The following is a 23,316-nucleotide window of genomic DNA, read 5'->3' on the forward strand; positions in this document are numbered from 1 at the left end:
AATGTGAGCAGTAAAGGAAGTTGCACAGAAGTATCACAATCACAGTGGTTCAAGTAGACACACTCAATGTTTCTTGGTAAACAATACTTAAGCATGTATGTACACAATCAATTAGAAAATTCACTAGTAGAAATCAACTCAACATTAAACAACAATATACTACAGTACAAAACTCTTAGTTGTAGGGACAGTTGGAGCTCCCCTGAAAAAGGAGCCAAATGGCTCTTCACTTTTTTAAATAGGAATAAAAAGGCAGAAGTTTGTACAATGGGTTAGAAAACACTTCTTTTAGATAATGCAAAGGTTCAATTTACCAGGAGGGTCAGTTCAATTCAATAGGCCAGGCCAAAGTCAAAAGTCTAGTGTTCTTGGATAGGACAGCAGAGTTCTGGTACAGATGGAAAAGTCTTTGTAAACGTTTTTAGAAATAGTTTAGGCGAAAACAAATGATATGCTGAGTCACAAGCTGATTAGGACTGCAAGTTGGGAAAGTTTCACGAACTTTCACCACGAGAGTTAGGATCGCTCAACCGGATGGCAAAGTACCTTCAAGTGAAGCAAAAAGATGTAGCTGAAGACGTTGGTTCCTGGCAGTTCCTGCAGATCTCTGTTCCTGAGCCTCAGTCGTGGGGACAAGAGGGAGGACGTCGGGGGACTCCTGCACTGCGTGGGATCATTGTCTGAGCAGACATAATGGTTCAGTAGCCGTTGCTTCAAGACACAAACTGGTTTCCCTCTCCCTGGCTAAACCTTAACCAGCATTGAGAATGGTATCCAGGTCTCTTCTGAGCTGATTGGTCCCACCAACTCAAAGGAAGAAGCTGTCCTTGAAGGAGCTTCTCTGTCGAATGGAGATCTGGCGATTCGGAGGTGCAGCAGGACTTCACTGGGCAAACCAACGGGCCATTGGTTACAGCAGCCGTCCTCTTCCAGCTTGTCTTCGGTTCTTTCATTCCAGTGGTCGACTCTGCCTTCCAGTCCTGGAGACTCGCCTTTTAAACAGTTTTCTCCCATTCATTCCAGCCTAGCTGTCACTCACCCAGCAGGGTGGCTGTCCTTGCCGGACAGTCAGAAAGCCAATCACGCCAGAGTGCATTTGGGTCTCCTAGGAGACCAAGCACAGGGAGTTTTGGGCACCTCCCTCACTCCCTGCCCACCCCAGACACTCAGACGCCATGGGCGGACTTCAGTCCTGAAGCCCGCCAAAGGCTCATGAACAAAGGGATCAAACCTGGTTTGGCACGCAGAGTTATAAACACCAGAAGGACCTTTCCACAAAGAAACAGCAAAAAAAGATGACCTGAGTCTGTTTATGCAGAGTGGTCTTGGGCGACATATTGAAAAACATGGCAGCCCCCGATTTTTAGCTACCGGTGTTCGCGGCTGGATACAATCATGTTTGTTCGTTATAAAACCACTGCCACCAGCCATTTCAATAGGAAAGGGTAGATTTTGACGCCTACAAGAGTGTTTAGACATAGGGGATACGAAGTAACCCCTCCAGCACTCTATAGCAAGATGGTGTGTGCTGGGTCTATGAATTTAAAAGACTAGTAAAGTCAATTTAACTTTACATTCTCTGGGGAACAGTAGTTCATCCCAGAGAAGGTATTTAAATCTGGGGAAGCCCAAAAGGCATCCCTGTGCCACTGCACTAAAGGTGCTGTGTGACACAATGAATAGATGATGCCTATGGAGTTGTCTAAAACTCCATAATCAAAGAACACAAAAGTAAAACACACATCAAAATACATGAGCGTGGGAAAACAAACTCACACTCTCTCCAGGGAAAAAACAAAAATCCAGCAAAGTTGCTGGGGGTCTCTAAATTGAAGGGAATAAGCACATTTCTGAGAATTCTCGCCAACACCACCAGACAGGAACGCTGTTGTTGCAGAGATCGCTCTGGTGGAAGGGGTTCTCGGATGGCCGGGCAGCGGTCGGTTTGCCAACCAGTGACAGTGTGTGATGCAGCCGGAGTGCCAACTGGAGATGGAAGCCTGGCCTTCTCATGGTTCACACAACCAAAGTTCACAAGTAGTTGAGATGTCTTCCGTAAACTTTGTGCGTGCTGCATAGAACTTCAGCGCACAAGCCACATCCAGCGAGTGCAAAGTACTTTCAACCAGCGACAAAGGTTTTGGAAAAAAAAAACAAGCAACACCTGTTAGGGAGAATTGTCAAAAATGGAGAGTGGGAACCTTTTTTCCCACTCCCTCGTGTATTTTCCTGTGATTTGGACTCTGTTTCCTTAGACTTTGCAGTCTGAAAAACTCCTTAGGCATCATCTTTACATTGTGATGCAAAGCAACTTCAGTGCAGTGACACAGGGAAGTCTTAGATTTCCCAAAGGTTTAAATACCTTCTCTTGGATTAACTACTGTTTCCAAGAGGTGTGAAGTGAAATTGACTTTACTTACATTTGTGTAACTTTCTAGACCCAGCACACACTATCTTACTATAGGGTGCTGGAGGGGTTACTTCGTATCCCCTTTGTCTAGTTTCTCATGTAGCATGTTTACCTTTTCTACAATTAATGGTTGGTGGCAGTGGTTTACTTTTTACTACCATTGTGTGTTTTTACGGCACGCTGCGTTCGCAGCTGCCTTAAGGCACCCAAGGGTGCCCATTTTGTCAAAAAGGACCTGGTCTTGTTTTATTTCACCATTTCTTGCTGGAAAGGTCCTTGTTAGGCAGAAACCTGTGCAGTTCCCTTAGGGACCACTGCAAAAGGCTTAAGACTACAGGTGTTGGCAGTAAACCCAATTGGTAGCAGTCTGTACCACCCAGATTTACCTGGTAGCTGTGGCTGAGCAGCCAGACTTCTCTCAAGAAGAGTTAGACAGTATATAGAGTATACAAGATAGGTACCAAAATACAGTATTACAAGCAAACACTGACCAGAGCTTGGGTATACAAGTATATAATTATTTATTGTAAAATACACTAACACTAATATGGCAAGCAAGTCAAACAGTCACTATTAATATATATATTTCTGAGGCTTGTGGAATCTGCTTAGATCACATGCTGTGCATAGGCCGACATCTAGTGGAAGCTGCGGAGTATTACAGTTTGTTTTTCGAAAGTCGAAAATGGGCGTCGACACAGGCGTGCCAGTAATACTATCCCTAGTGTGACGTCCACTGTACCCAAGATCCCTCACGCGTGTAGGATCCTCAGATTGTTTTTTTCCGCCATACTGGTCGGAAGCATCTTGCGGAGTTCCCTGGCCTTAGCCATACTTTTGCTGTTATTATAATTTTAATTCTTATTCATTCCCTTCCCCACCCCAACGTCGACCCTCAACCTCGACGACGGCTGGAGAAGTCATCGACCGTCGACTGCTGCACGACGGATCTGGGCCTCGGTAGGCCGCTGGCCTCGGCCCGGGCCTAGTAGGCCGCTGGCCTCGGCCCTTACAAGTAGGGAGAGTGGGGGGTGGTACATACTCTTCACTCTTGATATATAGTTACATTTATATATATTCCTACACTTAGCAGCCCGCTGCCTTAAGGTGCGTATGGAGGGTACCCCTTTTCAATTCTGCCCCAAGTGCAATCGCAAATACCCTTGGGTCGACAGGCACGCCACGTGCAATCTCTGCTTGCCGAGGGATCACCCCGAAGCGAACTGCAGAGCGTGTAGTAGGTTTAAACCTAAGACACTTAAGGACCGTTCGACAAAGCGTTGGGCCCACCACGCCAGGCAGGAGGCCATGGCAGCGGAGGGCGCCTTCAGCGATGGCAGCGACGCCGTACTTTCGGACGGCGAGGGCATTACGGCGTCGAAAGACAGCCGACGAGCGCAGGTCCCCGACCTCGGAAGGTCGTCCGGCAAGGCGGCTATGGGGAAGACCCCCGGCGACGCAAGCGCTACACACCTAACACACACTAAACACACTAAGACCAACCGGACCTCGACGACGTCGACTTCCCGGAAAGAGGCACAAAAAGAACGGTCCGACTCGGTGTCCTCTGGGCGCTCTCGATCGAGATCGCCTCACGACGCAAGGCAATCATCCACTCTTGCCAAGAGTGCCTCGCTACACACACTAACGGAAGTTCGATCGTCGGGAGACGAAGACGACTTCCACCCCCAGGCCGCGCTCCAAGATACCGAGACCGCGGTTAACATCAGTGAGGCCCCACGCCCGAAGCACACAGATACCTCTCCAGACCCTCGACGCCAGGCGTCGAAAGTCTCTGGGGCCCCCAAGGGACAGGGAAAACATTTTTCCACGCACGGAGAAGGGGGGAAACAGCGGAAAGCACAGCCTTCCACCCCTGTAAAGCCTAAGCAGACAAGCAAACACAAGTCTACCCTTGAAAATAAATCACCTGCTAAAGTAATACCCTGTTCCAGGGAATGGTCCAGTGAAGACATAGACAGGGTTATGTCTAGGATGTCTTCCTTGGCTGATTTTTATGATAAGAACCCAGAACACTTTCTTTCATATAACCCTCAAGGGGCCACACCCTCAGGCTCCTCCGATCCTATCCCGCTAAGTAAAGAGCCCCGGGTCGAAAGACCTGAACCCTTCAAGGTTCAGCCTTACTCCACTCCATATTCTACTCCACTCCCCAGTTATCAGGGACAAGTTTTCCCTGAAGAGGACCAGGAGTTTGCATTTATGGAAGAACAAACCGGGACAGATTACTATGCAGAGGATGAGGACCTGGAGGAGGGAGAAGATGAGCAGGAAATTTACAGAGTAGATTCCCCAGTACAAAGCGAAGCCCCAGTTACTGACTCTCCAGTTGATAACCAGCCCCTCCTTAACGAGGTTCTCGCTCGAGCAGCGGAACACTTCCACATCGACACCCACGGTGTACAGGAGGAAAGGGACTTCGCGGAGGAGTTTGTAGGAGAGAGAAGACCGGTCGCTCAGACCATCCCTATCCTCAAATCCATCCAACGAAGAATAGATCCTTCCCTGGTGAATCCTAACCTCACCAGAGCTGTCAACCCCAGAATTGAAAAGATTTTCCGGGCAGCCCAGTCTGACCCTCTGTATATAAAGGGACATCTTAAACCAGATTCCCTAGTGGTGACCAACACTAGAAAGAGGGCTGGCACGCCCTTATCTTCATCAGAAGCTCCTCCCGACAAGGAGAGCAAAAAAACTTTACGGGTTTGGCAGAAAGGTAGCCTCAACGTCCGCCTACCAAGCAAGGATTGCGAATTCCACCACCCTGTTGGCTAGTTACAATTGCCATCAATGGGAAGAAGTCGCGGCGCTCATTGCCTCTGCTCCAGAACCGTTAAAGGGCCAGCTGGCTCGGATCTCGGCAGAGGGGAGAGCCGTGTCTGGTTGCATTTTAAAAGCAACTTTCGACGCCGCTGACAACGCAGGGAGATTGATAGCAGAAGGTACTGTTATCAAGAGACATGCGTGGTTACGGCAGTCGGGATTCAAGACAGAAACCCAGGCTTCTTTAATAGACAAGCCAGTGGAACCCGACCTATTGTTTGGGAAAGCGGTCGAAGACGCACTTAAAAATGCCAAAGATGAATATGAGACTCTCAAATCCCTTGGCCAGCTTACCAACAAACCCCCTAACCAGAGGGGGAACAATAATTTTCGTCGCCCACGCGGCCAAAATTCACAAAGAGGCAACTATGCCCAGGGACAAGGTACACAATGGAATAACAACCAGCAGTCTACCCAGAGTTACGGCAGGGGTAACAAGAGAGGTCGTGGAAGAGGCAGAGGCAGCCCCAACAAGGGCGGGGGCACGCCTCCACCAAAACAGTGACGCTCAGTTCAGGGTCCCTTGCCACGCAACCCCAGTAGGGGGACGCATTTCCACCTTCACCCAGGCTTGGGAAGGGATCACCTCAGACAGATGGGTGCTGTCAACAGTATCCGCAGGATATTGTATAGAACTACTGCAGCGTCCCCGGAATCATCCTCCACGACAAAGAGTGCACTCCCTAGAGCATCAAAGGATCCTTCTCGAGGAGATCGCCATTCTGCTAGAAAAGGACGCGATAGAACTCGTCCCAGGACACCAGGTAAACAAGGGTATCTATTCAACTTACTTCCTTGTGCCAAAGAAAGATTTGACAATGCGCCCAGTATTGGACTTACGGCCTGCCAACAAATATGTCAAGCCCCAAAAATTCCGTATGACCACGCTACAAGAGGTAATCCCCCTCCTAAAAAAGGGGGATTACATGGCAACCTTGGATATGAAAGATGCTTATTTTCATATTTCCATGCTCCCAGCGCACAAAAAGTACTTGCGCTTCAAGGTGGACAGTCGCCACTACCAATTCAAGGTACTGCCCTTCGGGATAGCTTCAGCACCAAGGGTATTCACCAAGGTACTGGCGGTGGCGGCTGCACACCTACGCAGGGAAGCAATCCCGGTGTACCCTTATCTGGACGACTGGCTCATAACGGGGGAAACCCCAGGAATTTGCAGGTCAAACATTCAGAGGACTATCGACCTCCTCCACGAATTAGGCTTCTCCATCAACGAGAAAAAGTCAAGTCTGGTGCCAAGCACCTCAAAACAGTTTCTAGGAGCTATCCTAGATACTCAGAAAGGATTGACCTTCCCTTCGGAAGAGAGAATTCGGAATATACTTCTGCAAATTCCGCATTATCAGTCAGGTCAACAGATAACAGTACGCAAAGCTATGCGGTTACTGGGCATGATGGCGTCATGCATTTACCTGGTCCCCCACGCGCGTCTGCGCATGCGTCCCATGCAGGAATGGTTGGCGAAACAGTGGTCTCAGGCAAGTGGTCATTGGGACGATCTAGTGGTCGTTTCGCCAACACTCGTACAGAGCCTACACTGGTGGACAAGAGAGAATCTCGCAAAGGGGAAACCCTTTTACGATCCCGAAGTACAAGCCGTGGTGACTACAGATGCATGCCTGACTGGGTGGGGAGCTCACCATCTCCACCACACAGCTCAGGGTCTCTGGTCTCACTCAGTAGCCAAGAACCACATCAATCTGCTAGAGCTTCTGGCAGTATTCCGAGCGCTAAGGGCGTTCGAGCCCCATCTACTGAACTTGTCGGTGCAGATCAGGACGGACAGCACGACAGCCATGTTCTATCTGAACAAGCAAGGGGGGACTCGTTCGCCAAATCTGTCCAAGCTTGCCCAGAAAATATGGATATGGGCACTCAGACGGAACATCTTCCTGTCATCGCAACATGTTCCAGGGGAGCTCAATTCCCTAGCGGATGCTCTAAGCAGAAACTCCCTCCCGGAAGAACACGAATGGGTCCTTCACAGAGACGTAGTAGAAGATCTCTTCTCTCAGTGGGGTTTCCCCACTATAGACCTATTCGCCACAAGCGAAAACAAACAATGCCCAGGATTTGCATCCAGGTTCCCCCAGCCGGACTCCCAAGGGAATGCCCTGTGGATGAACTGGTCAGGGATGTTTGCGTACGCTTTTCCACCAACTCCTCTCATCAGGAAGGTGGTGTACAAGATGAACAAGGAATCTATGACGCTCATCCTAGTTGCTCCCATGTGGGCGAGACAACCATGGTTTCCACACCTACGCAGGATGGCGGTGTGCGAACCCATCAGACTCCCAGCCTGGTACAACCTACTGTCCCAGCAACAGGGTCAAACAGTGCATCAGGAACCCAACTCTATGAACCTAGCAGCATGGCTCCTGAAGTCATAGAGTTTGGACATCTCAAATTACCACAGAGGTGTATGGACATTCTAAAGGAGTCCAGGAAACCAAATACAAGGCACTGTTACTTTGATAAGTGGAAAAGATTCGTTATCTGGTGCCAGAATAAACAAATCAACCCGGTTGATTGCACTCCTTCCAACGTTGTGACATACATGCTCCACCTGCTGGATGCAGGGTTGGTTTTTAACTCGCTGAAAGTACACCTGGCAGCCCTCTCGGCTTACACCACATCCCATAACAAGGTCTCGTGGTGGAAAGTACCAGTGGTTAAAGCCTTCATGGAAGGAGTAAAGAGACTTCACCCTCCTATTTCGAACCCACCGCCAGGATGGGACCTCAACGTGGTGCTAGCTAAGCTCATGGGACCCCCATTCGAACCCATGCATAAAAGTAGTCTCAAACACCTGACTTATAAAACGGCCTTCTTAGTAGCCATTACCTCCATAAGAAGGGTCAGTGAAATTCAGGCTCTGTCAGTGCAGGATCCTTTCTTTACTATCCACAAGGACAAACTGGTTTTACGCACACACCCTAGGTTCTCACCTAAATTCATATCCAAGTTCCATGTAAACCAGTCCATCGAGCTTCCGGCTTTCTTCCAGAACCCGCAAAGCTCGGCTGAGGTGAAACTACACACCCTAGATGTGCGTAGGGCGGTCCTATACTATGTAAATAAAACCAGACCGCTAAGGAAAACAGATCAACTGTTTGTCTCCGTAGCTACAGGCAGAGAGGGGGATCGCGTCTCTAAGGGCGCTATCTCGAAGTGGATTATCAACTGTATACAGCTGTGTTACTCTCTTTCTGACAAGACTCTGCCTTTTACGCCAAGGGCCCACTCTACTAGAGGCATTGGTGCCACTCTGGCTTTCATTGCAAATGTTCCCCTCGACACCATTTGCAAAGCGGCTACTTGGAGCTCTATTCACACTTTTACTCAGCATTACTGCATTGACACTCATTCCAAGACAGATACACAAGTGGGACAAGCGGTTCTAAGACACCTGTTTGCTCATGACCCTTCTCACATCCCACCTCCTTCTTCTGGTACTGCTCGCTAATCTATGCACAGCATGTGATCTAAGCAGATTCCACAAGCCTCAGAAGGGATACATTACTCACCGTAATCGTATTTCTGATGCTTGTATCTGCTTAGATTCACATGCGACCCACCCTTCCTCCCCTCCGAGAGAAGGCGCATGATTGCTTGTAGTCTTACCTTTTCTGTCTATCTGCTTGGATTATCTGTACTCACGCTACTCCTCATGCTTCCTCATGTCAGAAAAAATACAATCTGAGGATCCTACACGCGTGAGGGATCTTGGGTACAGTGGACGTCACACTAGGGATAGTATTACTGGCACGCCTGTGTCGACGCCCATTTTCGACTTTCGAAAAACAAACTGTAATACTCCGCAGCTTCCACTAGATGTCGGCCTATGCACAGCATGTGAATCTAAGCAGATACAAGCATCAGAAATACGATTACGGTGAGTAATGTATCCCATACATCCCTGATCACTTATTGAACAAGTCTTAGTTAAAACACCACTTATTTGCAGACAGAAGTGAGCGCTTAACCTTAGATGGCACTCCAATAAGTTAGTTAAAAAGGGAGGGAAAAAGGCAGAATTAGGAAAATACAGAATACCAACACTTTAAGAGAACCAGAGCAAGTCAGAAAAGGCAGAGTCTACTGAGGAGCAAGAAAGTCATAGGCCAGGCCCACTCTTGGAGAGAGCAAGGCGGAATGTGTCCAAGATCACACAGTTGAATAGTTCTTTAAAGAGTCTTTGCAGATAGTTCAAAAAGGGTTGGATCAGTTCAGAAACAGTTAGTTAGTAGGTCCTAAGTCACCCCAGGATAGAGAGTCAAGGATTTACGGGACACCTTGAACGGTCTGTTGCAAGGGAGACCAGGCTGGACACAGTACCTGAAATGGTGAGAAAGCTCCAGCGGGGGCATTTGTTCCTGGCAGCGGGTTCAAGTCGGTGTTTCGTCCAGGGGAAGAGAAGATCTCGACGTGGAGGAAAGCTGGAGGTTGTTGCACTGCCAGGGAAGAAACCAGGCGTGGAGTTTCCCGGTTAAAAGGTACTACCCTTTTATTCGCGGTATTGGTGAAGCGTGGCTATCCGGCCGCCGGGGTGCTTCGCATGGGCGAGTCGACCACGAGACGATCCAGGAAGGCGAAAAAGAGGGCGAACTGGTTATCCCCCACCAGTTCAGAGGAAGAAGACTCTCCGGGGTGAAGATCTTCTCTGTCGTTGGGAAGTGGTGAGACGGTTCAGCAGGGCTCCACCGGTGGTGTCGTTGCAGGTCGGCTCAGCTTCTCCCTCTTCGGATTCTTTGGTCCTGTGGCGACTTCTGAAGTTCCAGTCCCCAAAGCCCTGCTTTTATGCAGAAAACCCCCATTCATCAGTCCTAGCTGTCACTCAAACATGCTAAGTGGTGAGCCGGGCGGCTCACCACTGGGCCAATCACACAAGAGTGCGACTTGAGTTGCCGAGGCAACTCATTCCAGGGTGCCTAAACCCCCCTCCCACACATCCTGTAGACCCAGACAGAGTGGCACCACTTTTGGAGGCTTCTGTGGCAGAAGCCCGCCAAAAAGTGGAACAAAGGGCTTGACTTGGGTTGGAGTTACAGAGGCGAACACAAACGCTATTTTAAAACCGAGTCCTGGCAAAAAGACCCAACCAGGGAATAAATATTAAATAAATAACCCGGCGGTATCTTTAACATTGCACCAAAAAAAGTGGTGCTTTTAAAATGAATGGGAAAATCCCATAGGAGATATTTCCGGTGGAATATTTCGCGTGGTAACTACTGCCACCAGCCAGGAACTCGACGAGGGCGGACTGCAACGTGCCCCCTCGAAAAACAGACCCAGGGGCAATCTAATTACCCCTACGTCCACGATATGATGGTTTGTACTGGTTCTGTTCACAATTTAAGACTAGTAAAGGCAATGGTAACTTGACATTCCCTGGGAGACAGTCGTCAGTCCCAGGGTATGGAGTCTGTTTGGGGGTCACTATGACACCCCTGTGTTACTGCACTGAGGGTGCTGTGTAACACACTTACCAAAAATACATGAAACCCTATGGAGTAAAAGACCCCATAGCCCATAAAACACATTACAAAGTCAAAGGATATCTCAAATCATGTCTAAGAGTGGGAGAAAGAGAGTCTCACTCTTAGCAGGAGAAGAAAATAAACCCCAAAAATCCAGCAAAGCTGCTGGGGGACTCACTAGGTTTGGGAAATTAGCCTTAACAGAGAATTCTCCCTAACAGTCCTCCTTGATATTTACTCTGCGCGCCAAACCAGGTTTGGTCCCTTTGTTCGTTTTGTCTTTGGCGGGATTCATGTGTGAAGCCCACCTCTGGCTTCATTATGTCTGACAGGAAGTGAGGGAGGTACCCAAAACTCACTGTGCTTAATCCCCCTGGTTACAGGAATGCACCCAAAGGTGATTGGCCGGCTAGCTGTCCTATGTGATTGACAGCTAGGCTGGAATGAATGGGAAAAACTGCCTAAAAGGTGAGGTTTATTGACTTGGAAGGCAGTCAACCACTGAACGAAGGAATCCAAAGAAGAACTTGGAAGAGACGCCTGCTGCAACTCCTGGACCGTTGGTTTTCCCGGTGAAGCCCTGCTGCTGTGCTGGAGCTCCAAATTCGTTTCGAATAGAGAAGCCCTGCAAGGACGACTTCTCCCCTTGGGTTGGTGGAACCAATCAACCCCAAAGTGAACTTGTTTGGGCATCCTCTCAGAGCTGGCTGTACTTCACTGCTGCTGAGTGCATCACTTTTTAAGTCCGATCCGAGCGCCAGAAAGATCCTCTGGACTTCCCTGAAGCAGTACTGACCAAGCCTGAGCCACCTCAACAGAGTGCTAGACCCCAGATGCGAGGAAAGTCTGAAGTGGTATCCGAGAACCGCAGGGGTGCTATTTGCTGTCAGACGCGAGGAGCTGAAACTGTGAAGTGCCGCTGAATTGAAGTTTGCCCATTGCTGCCACCGACCTTCCCATTGTGTTGCAGGAGTCTGCAGAAGTCCTCCCTCTTGTCCCCATGACTGAGGCACAAGAACAGGATCTGCAGAGCCACACAGGAACAGAAGCCAGCTAGAACCATTTCTTCTAACCGAAGGTAGTGTAACCCTAAGAGGACTTACCTTGTGTTGTGTAGCCTTACTTGCGCTCAGTTGAGACTTGTCTTGGTTGCCCTTGCAGAGTTGCTTACAGCTTTGCCACTCACAAGCCTCCCAGTTTGTGGCCCTTCAAGTGAATCTTATTTCTACAAACTTTTCTAAAAACATTTTGCAAGACTTTTACTTACCTGCAAAGAAGATCTTCAGCTCTCCTAGACTTTGTTCAGCTAACATTGACTGTCCTGGCTCCCTGAGAGACTCTTCTACCTCTGACATTGTGCTTTTGCCTTTCCCCCAGGAAAGGGTTCATTTACTTTGCATTGGAGGGTTTTAAAAGTACTTACCAGATTATGAATTATTTCTTAACCTTTGTTTTATTCCCCTTTGCACCCAAACCCAATATTGCTCTAAATGTACCAGTGATAAATCAATGTCCACAGTGTCCTAGCTATTTAAGTCGCCTGAGGGTGTAGGAAGTGTCTGTGTGCCATCCCCAATGGGTATCATCTGATTTAGAAAAACTAAGAGTGTGTTTTGAAGTGTATTATAATTCACATATATTGCTCCCTTCTATAGAAGGCTTACATAACTGACTGTTAAATTAAAAATTGTTTAATCAAGAAACGTTGAATGTTTATTTGAATAACTGTCACTGTGAATCTCTGTGCAACAACCCTACTGCTGAAATTGACCCCTCTTGCAATAAGCCTGGCTGCTTAGCCACACTACCAACCTGTGTAGTACAGACTTATACCAACAGTTGGGTTCCCTATTGCCAGGAGGTCAAGGTTGGTGTAGTCTTCCGAAGGATACTACACACAATCTTGCATAACACCAAAGGCTTGTTAAGGCGAAATTCTGACGGAATCTTTGGCATGAAGGAGGGGTGTGACCGCAGCACCACCCTTGTGTCGTGAAAAGTCAGATATGGCTGCTTGCAGGAAAGGGCCTGGATCTCACCTACCCTTCCTGTAGAGGTGATGGCCTCGAGAAAAGCCATCTTACATGAAAGGAACTTACAAGCCCCTATGTGCCTCAATCGCAACACCTTGAGTTCCCACGCTGGGGCAGGGGCCTTCACTGGCGGGTACGATCAAAACAGTACTTTGAGGAACTCATTGACTAGAAGGTGGGACCAAAGAGAAGACCGTTCTAGAGATCTGGTGTAGCAGGAGATAGCTGCCAGAGGCACCTTGATGGAGGCGTGCGCCAGCCCTGCCTTGGCCAAGGACCACAAGTACGGCAGAATCTGCGGGACCGTGACACTCTGAGGGTTGATCTTCTGTGTCCGGCTCCACGTAGCCAAACATTTCCACTTGTGCCTGTAGCACTGAAGAGTTGAAAATGCTCTGGCCCTAACAAGGACATCCCTGCAGTCCGTCAGCTGCTTGTACCCACTGAACTCTAATGATGCAGGAGCAAGACCTAGCCGGTCCGATAGCACAGCGAGTAGAACGCTCGCTTTGACATCTGTGCAGAGCCTGCTGACGCAGGTTCGAATCCCAGCAGGGCCAAAGTCAGCTTTTCATCCTTCCGAGGTCAATAAATGTGCACCGCACACCGTGGGTAATGAGCAACGCTCAGATACCTGAGGGTTCGTAGCGCTGTACAAATGCTAAATTATTAAGGCCTTCAGGTTCAGCGATCCTGGGTCGTGGTGCAGGATTGTGCCTCCTTCTCTGGCAAGCAGATCCGCAACCACCGGCAGCTTCACAGTAGACGACGTAGATAGGCTGGCACGGTACGCGTCCCCCCCATGCTCCACGGCTGGTGGAACCTGCTGGTGAATCTCTGGCATTTGGAGTTTGCCACCATCGCAAACAGATCAATCTGGGGTCTGCTCCACCTGAGGAAGAGGCTGTCTACTTGAGCCTGCCGAAGCTACCACTCGTGGCAAGAGCGCAGCTCGCTGTCGAGGGAGTTGGCGGCCCAGTGCCACAAGTTCTGCGCCTCTCTGGAGAGTGCTGGGGACCTGGTGCCCCCCCTGCTTCCTGATGTAGAACATTGTGGTGGTATTGTCCGTGAAGACCCTCGCCCCCTTGCCCTTGAAGGATGGAAGGAGTGACTTGAGGGCCCAGAATACTTCTTGCAGTTCCACGTCTTTGATGTGGAGATCCTTCTCCTCTGGCAGCCACAGGTCTCTGCCGTGGAGACGTCCAGTGTGGGCTCCCCAGCCCTCCAGGAAAGCGTCCATGGTGATAGTCTCTGGTATGGGGAACTCTGGAAATCCGTGCCTCTGGCAATGTTGAAGCGCATGCACCACCATCTTTTCGTTCGACGGAACTCCTAGTCAAGAAAAATCCTTACTGTGAAGCCTAAGGACACTTGGACCCACCGAGCTTCCAGGAATTCCTCGAGGGGTCGCAGAGTCTGATCAGGTAGATGCACAAGGACATCATGCCGAGCAGCGACTTGATGGCTCGCACTGTGGTGATCTTCAGTACCAACGGCTGTTGCACCTTGCCCAAAATGGCCGCAACCCTCCCCTCCGAGGGGGCCGCCAGGCAGGAGACAGTGTTGAGCCTGGACCCCAGGAACAGACTGGCCTGCGATGGTACCAAGCAGGACTTTGGATAATTCAAGGAGAATCCGAGACCCGTCAGCAGCCGGGCAGTCCTGTCCGTGTAGTCGACTGCAGTTTCCCTTGACTTGGCCCGGATGAGCCAGTCATCGAGGTTCAGCTACACCTGTATCCTTTGCAGACGTAGCTGGGCCGCCACTGGTGCCAGGCACTTCGTAAGCACCCTGGGTGCAGACTTCAGTCCAAAGGGAAGGCCCTTGAATTGGTAGTGCTTTCCCTGTACGACGAAGCGCAGGAACTGTCGATGCTTCTCGTGAATAAACGTGGAAGTAATCATCCTTTAGATCCAGTGACAGTAGGAAGTTCCCTTCCTCCAGTTGGCCGAGCACGTGCTGCAACGTGACCATCCTGAATTTTTGGGACTTGAGAAACTTGTTTAGTCGCCGTAGGTCGAGAATGGGGCTTCCGGCCCCGGTCTTCATTTTTACTGAGAAGTACCTGGAGTAAACGCCAGCGCCCCATAGTTGCTTTGGAACTCGCTCTATCGCCCCTTTCCTAACATGGCCTGTACTTCCTGTAGGAGCTGAGGGATGAGTTGCTCCTGCCGGGCTACCGGTGGTATCTGCGGGCACTTCTGCTGGATTTCTAGAGTGTGTCCGTGGGCGAGAGTGTCCAGCATCCATCGGTCAGTGGAGATCTTATTCCACTCACTGACGAAGCCCGCCAGCCGGCCTCCCACCGGGTTGCATCGGTGGGGGAGGAGGGCCAACGTCTTGGCCAGTTAGTCCAGCTTCGGGCCTGCATGCTGCCTTTGGAGCGATGACGGCGGCCACGTCTGAAAGCCTTGGAACGATCTCTATAGGCCTCCTGGTCATGTAACGGGAGGGTTGACGGTAAGAGGACGATCCGCCGTCAAAATTTTTTGACGATCTTCTGGATTTGCCCCCTGAGGCCTGGGCCTTATATGTCGGTCTTGATCACTTGCAGCAAATCGACAGCCTTCCCACAAAGGATTGTTCCTGTCGAACGGCATGTCCAGGATCCTCGTCTGAACTTCCTGCCGAAAGTTGGTGGCTTTCAACCAGCCACGACGATGGGCGGAGACACCGTGTTCCCCATCTGGCAGAACTCTGGCCAGGATCGCAACAGCATTTGCTGCCTTGACAGTCGTTGCTGCTGACTATATCACCTTTCGGCCTATGGGATCCAACTTCTTCCCCTCACTGTCCGAGGGAACGGAGGCTGAAGATGATACATTTGAGGACTTCTTGCTCGCAGCCGCCAAGATTGGCGAGTCTGGGGAAGGCTGCGATCGCAGGCACTTGGGTGCGGACTCTGGCACCCGGTACTTCTTCTCCAACTGGTCTCCTTTTGTATTTGTATTTTGTATTTTATTTGTATGCCCGGGATAAGGCAGGGTTGTTCCACAGCGCCAAGCCCTCAACCCAAACATGGTCTAGGAGAGGCACTGCCAGAATGCTCTTCCTCTTAGCCTCTTGGTGCCATCGGCATCCTTTTCTGTATCTCCGACACCAGCGTGTGGAGATGTCCAGCGACACGTCCCTGGGAGGGGGAGTAGGCTTGCTGGGACCAGCGCATCCATCGTCGGTGTCTGCACCTCCGTCGTACCCCTCGCCAATTGCAAGGTCATCGTCCGCCTAGACGTTTCCGCGTCGTTCCCCACGTCCCTAGGACCATGTGAATGGACACCATGCTCTCTTCGTCCAAAGAAGAAATATACGTGCCCTGGAGCTCGGTAGAGGCCTCTCCTGGCCCATTTTTTTCCATCTAAGGGGTCTGAGCTGGGCTCAGGGCAGGAATCCTTTTCTCATGTGTTTTCTCCACCGGCTTGGCCCAAGTCTCCCGCCTGGGAGGAAGGGACACTCTCTGTGCCGTTGGTGCCCCCCTGTGCTGGGTCAGTCCCTTTAGCCTTTAAGAGGGCGGCTGCCACCAGCTCGATCGGGGATGATGTAGTCTGGGCCACCTGGGTTTTCGGGGGTAAGTCGGACACCTTACCCTGTGACTTGGCCTTCTCCGGCTTCTCCCACAGCTTCCCCAGGCTAGCCGATTTCCTCTTAGAGGAGGAGGTTGAGCGATGGCCTGAGATGGAGGCCGATACTGATGATGATCACGCCCTGCTTGTAGCTGGACCCGTTAGCATGGTGACCCCGACAGAAACGTACTTGCAGTGCTTGGCTTGAACTTGTCTTGGACCCCTACGGATGGGGCGACCTCAAAGGACTTAACAGCCCGCTCTGGGTGAGGCATGCCCCTGCTTTATGCACGAGGTAGAGGCCTTGGCGTTGAGCCACCCTGCCAGTCTACTGTGCTGATCCTTTATGGTGTATTTGGTGTATCCAAGGCAAATCTCGCAATCCGCTTCCTAGTGATCCCAATGGAGACAGTAGAGGCACTGGGAGTGCTTGTCTTCCACATACACCGTCCTCAATCCGCAGCTGGAGCAGAGCTTGAAGAGAGAACCTCTGTCCTTCTCTTCCGACATGGTCTGGTGTGCGGTGTAGGCTTGATGGCCTTCTGGAACCTTCGATGAAAACTCGACTATTGTTGCCCTTGAGGGGCATCGAAAGACGCCGACAAATGGACCCCTGCTTGCTGCTCAAAATAACGAAAGAGCACACAGGCTCTATTTGTTAAAAATTGGAAATTTGTAACTAAAAAATAAAACGCAGAAAATCTCTTGGAGCAAAACACGAGGACTCCCAACACATGAACGTACAATAAAAATCTTAAGATGCTGCCAGAGGAGGGGTTTAGGGAGAGGGCAGTCATTGGCTGGGGGCAGTATGACCCAGAGCTCATGGATTGGTTTATAGGAGAAAGACAGTTTGTAAGTGTTGGGGAGAATTCTCAAAAATGTGCTCATTCCCTCTACTTTAGAGACCCCCAGCAACTTTGCTGGATTTTGAGGACTTGTTTTTTTTTACCTGGAGAGAGTGTGACCCTTTTTTCCCACTCCCTCATGTATTTTTTGTGAACTTTACTACTGTTTCTTTTTGGTTATGGAGTCTAACAAACTCCATAGGCATCACCTTTTACAATTGTGGCACAAAGCACCTTTAGTGCTGTGACATAGAGACATTTTTCGGGTTTTCCCAAGGTTTAAATACCTTTTCTGGGATAAACTACTGTTTCCCAGAGCAGTAGAGTGAAATTGACTCTACGTAGCATTGTACTTGCTAGACCAGCACACCCTATCTTACAATGGAGCGCTGGAGGGGTTACTTAGTATCCCTGTGTTTAAATGCTCATGTAACATCTTATGTTACCCTTTCCTCTCAGAATAGCTAGTGGCAGTGTTTTTGCAATGACCTACCATGATTTACTACAAACTGTTCGCATCTCCGGTAACGTTAAATGGAGGGAGCCATGTTTTACAAAATGTGGCTGAGCCTCCTTTGTTAAAAAGGTCCCGGTCTTCTTTTTTCGCCATTTCTTTGTGGAACGGTCCTTCTCGAATTTTCCTCTGTACGCCAAACCAAGTTTGGTCTCTTTGTTTATTCGTCTTTGGCGGGCTTCAGGAGTGAAACCCGCCACTGGCTCCAGAGTGTCTGGGGTAGGCAGGAAGTGAGGGAGATGCCCGAAACTCCCTGGGCTTAGTCTCCTAGGAGACCCAAATGCACTCTGTGACGATTGACGGGCTGATTGTCTGGCAAGGACAGCTACCCTGCTGGGTGATTGGCAGCTAGGCTGGAATCAATCGGAAAGAACTGAATAAAAGGCGAGTCTCTTGGCTTGGAAGGCAGAGTCGACCATTGGACGAAGGAACCGAAGAAGAGCTTGAAGAGGACTGCTGCTGCAACTCCTGGACCGTTGGTTTGCCCGGTGAAGCCCTGCTGCAGGTCTGAATTGCCAAGTTCGTATCGACAGAGAAGCCCTGCAAGGACGACTTCTCCCTTTGAGTTGGTGGGACCAATTAACTCCAAAGTAAGCTGCCTGGACTCGCATCTCGGAGCTGGTTGAATTTCCTCAGACTTGCTGCAGGAAACCATAGAGCCAGGGAGAGGGACACCAGATTGTGTGTTGCTTTTAAACTGGCCTAAAGCTTTTGGAAGATCCTCCAAACTCCGATGAAGCAGGACTGACCAAGCCTGATGCCCCTCAGTTGAGTGCGGGACCTCAGATGTGAGGAAAGTGCACCTTGACAGCCAGGAACCGCGCTTATTTCTATTTTGCTGTACCGCAAGGAGCTGATACGCGAAACAGCCACTGAAAGGAAAGATTGCCGGGTGACGGCTTTGACGGTGCCAATACAGTGCAGGAGTCCCCCAACGTCCTCGCTCTTGTCTCCGCGACTGAGGCCCAGGAACAGTGAGATCTGCAGAGCTGTACAGGGACATAAGTCTTCAGCTGCATCTTTTTCTGCTTTACTAAGGTACTGGAAAACTAGCCTAAGAGAATTTACCTCTTACTGTGGAAGTGCTTGTAACTTCTGCAACTCACAAGTCTAATCAGCTTGTCGCCCTACATTTGATTCTTCTTTTTACCAAAGACTCCTAAGAACTTGTGCAAAGACATTTCCATTTTCTTACCTGATTTGCTGCATCCTATACAAAGACTTTGGCCTATTGACTTTGGCTTGGCCTATTGAATTGAATTACTCTTCTCAGTGCTATCTGAAAGTATTTGCCCTGCTTATGAATAATTGTAAATTCTTGTGTTCTATTAACCTTTGCCTTTTACTTACTTTTTAAAGAGTATTCTGAATGTCAACAGTAAGGTATTAATGTCCCCAGCACCCTTGTTACTGAAGTCACCTGTGGGTGTAAGTTGTGTCTGTGGGCCATCCCAAAAACGGCCTTGTCTGATCCAGAAACTCAGAGTGTACAGTATTGAAGTGCATTTGTGTTACTGTTCTATTGCTTTCTTCTGAAGAAGGCTTTATCATTGACTGATCAATTATTGTTTATGCAAGAAACCTTGAGTATAAGAGGTTTTTTGAATACCTGTAACTGTGAATCTTTGTGCAACTCCACTACAGCTCACATTTCCCCTCTTGAGACGATACTGGCTGCTCAACATGCTACCAAAACTGTGTAGTACAAGCTTATACCAAAGGTAGGGTTGCCTATACCTGTAGTCATAGTTCTTTGTAGTGTTCCCAGAGGGTACTGCATACAAACTTTGCCTAACAGTAAGTGAATCAGATTTTTTCTTTTACCCAGGATTCCCAGCCTGACGATGGGGAATATTCATGAGCATGTCAATCCATGCCAGACCCCATGCTGGAGAACAGTTGGAGGTAAGTAACTTATTTTCGGTTACCAATTCAGTTATTGAGTTTTAAAGGTTAGAATAAGACTGAGAACAGGCTTCGGAAGTGGGATGTCCACAGCACTAAATGGTTTGACATTGAATCTATCGACTGAGCATTCGAAAGAGGCTGGAGAGGGTCCTATCTATGGAGCCTGGATAGACTTCTCCAGAGCTTTCGACCTGGTGATAATGGAACGCTTATGGGCCAAAATTAGAGATTGGGGGCATACCAAGTGGTCTGTTATCTATATTAATAGAACTTCATAAAGATACCCCATTGATGGTTCGGCTTGATGAGGCCAGTCACCTCGCTGATTCGATCAAGGTCTAGAAAGGGGTTAGACAAGGCTGCCTGGGTGCACCCTTTTTCTTTAATTTATATTTGGCAGACTTGGGACCTTTTCTGCAGTCCTGGTTAATGGCATGTCCAGTGCTTAATACAATCAGGGTACACTGGCTCGCCTACGCCGACGATACTGTCTTGATTGACAGAACTGCAGTGGGGTTGCAACATCTATTGAACGGATTGAGCGAATATGCCAAAATAAACGGTCTCCTAATCAACCCCAAGAAGTCGAAAATTATAGTGTTTAAACATCCAAACAAACACATAAACTTTGCAGCCTGGTTATTAGAAGGCAAAGTCATTCCAAGAGTAGGAGAGAGTATATCTGGGCTTTGTAGTCCACGCCTCCCCATAAATTGGTAAAATGGAACAGGAAAGAAGGTTGAAAATAGAGAGAGCAGTGCCGCAGATGAAGATTTTCCGCAAACTCTGCAAATTCTCCATTATACCCTTATTGAAATTCTATGTCGCAAAAATAGTCCCAATCATTCTGTACGGCTGGAGACCAAACCAGTACTTTTGGATTTGGACTGGCAAAAAGTGGAAGGCCAGATCTGGAAGAGATCCTTAGGTCTGCCAATATGCCTCCCCATGCCAGCCCTTAGGTTTGAATTGGGCCTAAAATCTCTGGAATCACTAGCAGAATTGAGGCTTCTTTGCCTCTACAGGCTAATAGCAGAGCCTCAAAAAAATTCTTTATATGAGGATATCGGTTTACATCTACGATCTCATAAATTGAAGAAATTAGAACACCTGGAACAAAAAGCCTCAAGAGTTCTGACTGAGGCTGATTCAACCATTGAAATGTTGATTACCAACCCTTTGAAAGCAAAAAAAGACATTGAAAGGAGGGATTGGATCAAAACTGGTGAGAAAACGCGTCAAATTAAACCCAGGAACAGCTTCCTAATAGTGGACAAGAAATTGGAATATTTCCCTGTTAGGGAGAATTCTCAGTTTAGGCTGAATTTCCTAAGCTAGTGAGTCCCCCAGCAGCTTTGCTGGATTTCTTGGGTTTATTTTTTCTCCTGCCAAGAGTGAGTCTCTTTTACCCTCACTCCTGGACATGATTTGAGTGTGTTTCCTTGACTCTAGATGTGTTTAATGGGCTATGGGGTCTTTTACTCCATAGGGCTTCATGTGTTTTTTGTGATGTGTGTTACACAGCACCCTCAGTGCCATAACACAGGGGTGTCATCGTGGCCCCCAAACATAGACTCCATACCCTGGGACTGACTAAGGTCTCCCAGGGCATGTAAAGTCACCATTGACTTTACTAGTCTTAAATTCTGAACAGAACCAGTACAAACCATCTTATTGTGGACGTACTGGTCGGGGCGATTCGACTGCCCCCGGGGTCTGTTGTTCGAGGGGGCACGTCTCGGTCCCCCCTGATCGAGTTTTGGCTGGTGGCAGTGGATACTACTTGTTATATTCGACCGCAAATATTTCTCTATGGGATTTTCCCATTGTTCAAGGCTAATACTTTTTACCATAGCCTCGAAGAAACCGCCGGTTTATTTATTTAATAATAATTCTCCGGTTGGTAGTTTTTGTCGAAACTCTGTTCTAAAATGGCGTTTGTGTTCGCTTCTGTGACTCTAACCCAAAGTTGAGCCCTTTGTTCCACTTTTGGCGGGCTTCTACACAGAAGCCCTCCAAAGTGGTGCCATTCTGTCTGGGTACCACCGGGGGCGTGGGAGGGGGTTTAGGCACCCTGGACTGAGTTGCCTTGCCAACTCATGTCGCACTCTGGTGTGATTGGCCCAAGTGGTGAGCCGCCCCGCTCACCACTTAGCATGTTTGAGTGACAGCTAGGCTGAATGAATGGGGGTTTGCTGCATAAAAGACTGGTTCTTCGGAAGTCGCCACAGGACCTAAGAATCCGACGAGGGAGCTGCTGAGCCGACCTGCAACGACGACACCACCGGTGGAGCCCTGCTGAACCGACTCTTCACTCCCAACGACAGAGGAGATCTCCGACCCGGAGAGTCTTCTTCCTTTGACTGGTGGGGATAACCAGTTTTTCTTCCTTTTTCGCTTCCTGGAAACCTCTCGTGGCCGCCCTACCTGTGCCAAGCACTTTGGTAGCCGGAATACCACGGTTTTACCGCAACCGCGAACAAAGGGTTGTACCCTGTGGCTGGGTAACTCCACGGCTGGCTTCATCCCTGGCAGTGCAACGACCTTCATCACTCCTCCTCGTCGAGACCTCCTCTTCCTCGAGACGACGCTGCGACTTGCACCCACTGCCAGGAACATCTGCCCCCGCTGGAGGATCCTTCCCACTTAAGGTACTGTGTTCCGCCCGGCTTCCCTTACAACCGATTGTACGAGGTAGTTTTAGTCCTCGGCTTTCAATCCTGGTTCGCCTGGGACACCCTAACTAATCTTTTCTAAAGTTCACTTCTTTCTTTTGAACACTATTTGCACTTTTCGACTCTGTCTAAACCGTGTGATCCTGGACACATTTGTACCAACTCTCTCTAAGAGCGGGCCCGGCCTATGGACTTTGGCCCACCGATAGACTCTGACTTTTCTTACCTTGCTAATATGTTCTAAAGTCTGTGTGTTGTGTGCTTTCCAATATCTCTGCATTTTCCCTCCCAATTCGTTAACTTATCAGAGTGCCATGGGGGGGCGTGGCTTGGTAGCCATGTGAAAGGACGTGCTTGTACGGGAGCTCCCGCTGATCCGTACATAATCCGACTGATACCGCGCAAGGACCGCTGTGATTTGGCGAAAATTGGAAGACTGTGTACATGAAGTCCGGCTGCACGCGAGGATACATTTTTATATGGGTTCGTAGTGCGCACGGACACTTAAGAGCCGAATGAAGCACTGGCGGCCAAACCTCGGCGGATGACAAAATGGCCGCCGCCGCTTGACGAGGGGACAAAGGAGCGGTAGATCGGGACCACAACATACGTGCGCCCTCTCAGCGGTACGAAGGGGGCAGCGCGACCCTGCCCACCTGGGGGGAGCGCCGGATAACAGCGGTGCCTGAGACTGCTGGGCGAGCTGAGACTCTCAACAGAGTCGTGGTGTATGGGCACAGTGCCTCCCTGGTTTGGACCGGGGCGCGACCGGAGGGACGCTCCTGACTGGAGATATGTCGAACAAGCCTCTGAGGGCGAAGAATAAACAGCCCACGCTCGACGAATACGCCAAGACGTCGCCTGGCCTGGAGGGTGCCAGGAGCAAGGATAAGGCTCAGACCAAGGAGATGGCCGCCGGTGGTGCGAACCAGGAGGTTCTCGCTGCGATCGCGGATCTGAAGGCGACGTGGGAGACCAGGCTCCAACTTGCTGTGGTCGAATTGAAAACCGCGTTGGAACTACAGG

General features: G+C 49.5%; 1 protein-coding gene across 5 annotated transcripts in view; it reads left to right on the forward strand.

The window, feature by feature from the left end:
- MED12 (mediator complex subunit 12) overlaps positions 1-23,316 on the forward strand; it is a 1,704,158-nt gene that overhangs the window by 807,518 nt on the left and 873,324 nt on the right. The gene's annotated exons all lie outside the window — the stretch shown is intronic.

The sequence above is a fragment of the Ambystoma mexicanum genome, chromosome 5p, assembly GCF_040938575.1.
Source record: "Ambystoma mexicanum isolate Mex_15411 chromosome 5p, UKY_AmexF1_1, whole genome shotgun sequence".
In the NCBI taxonomy this organism is placed as follows: domain Eukaryota; kingdom Metazoa; phylum Chordata; class Amphibia; order Caudata; family Ambystomatidae; genus Ambystoma; species Ambystoma mexicanum.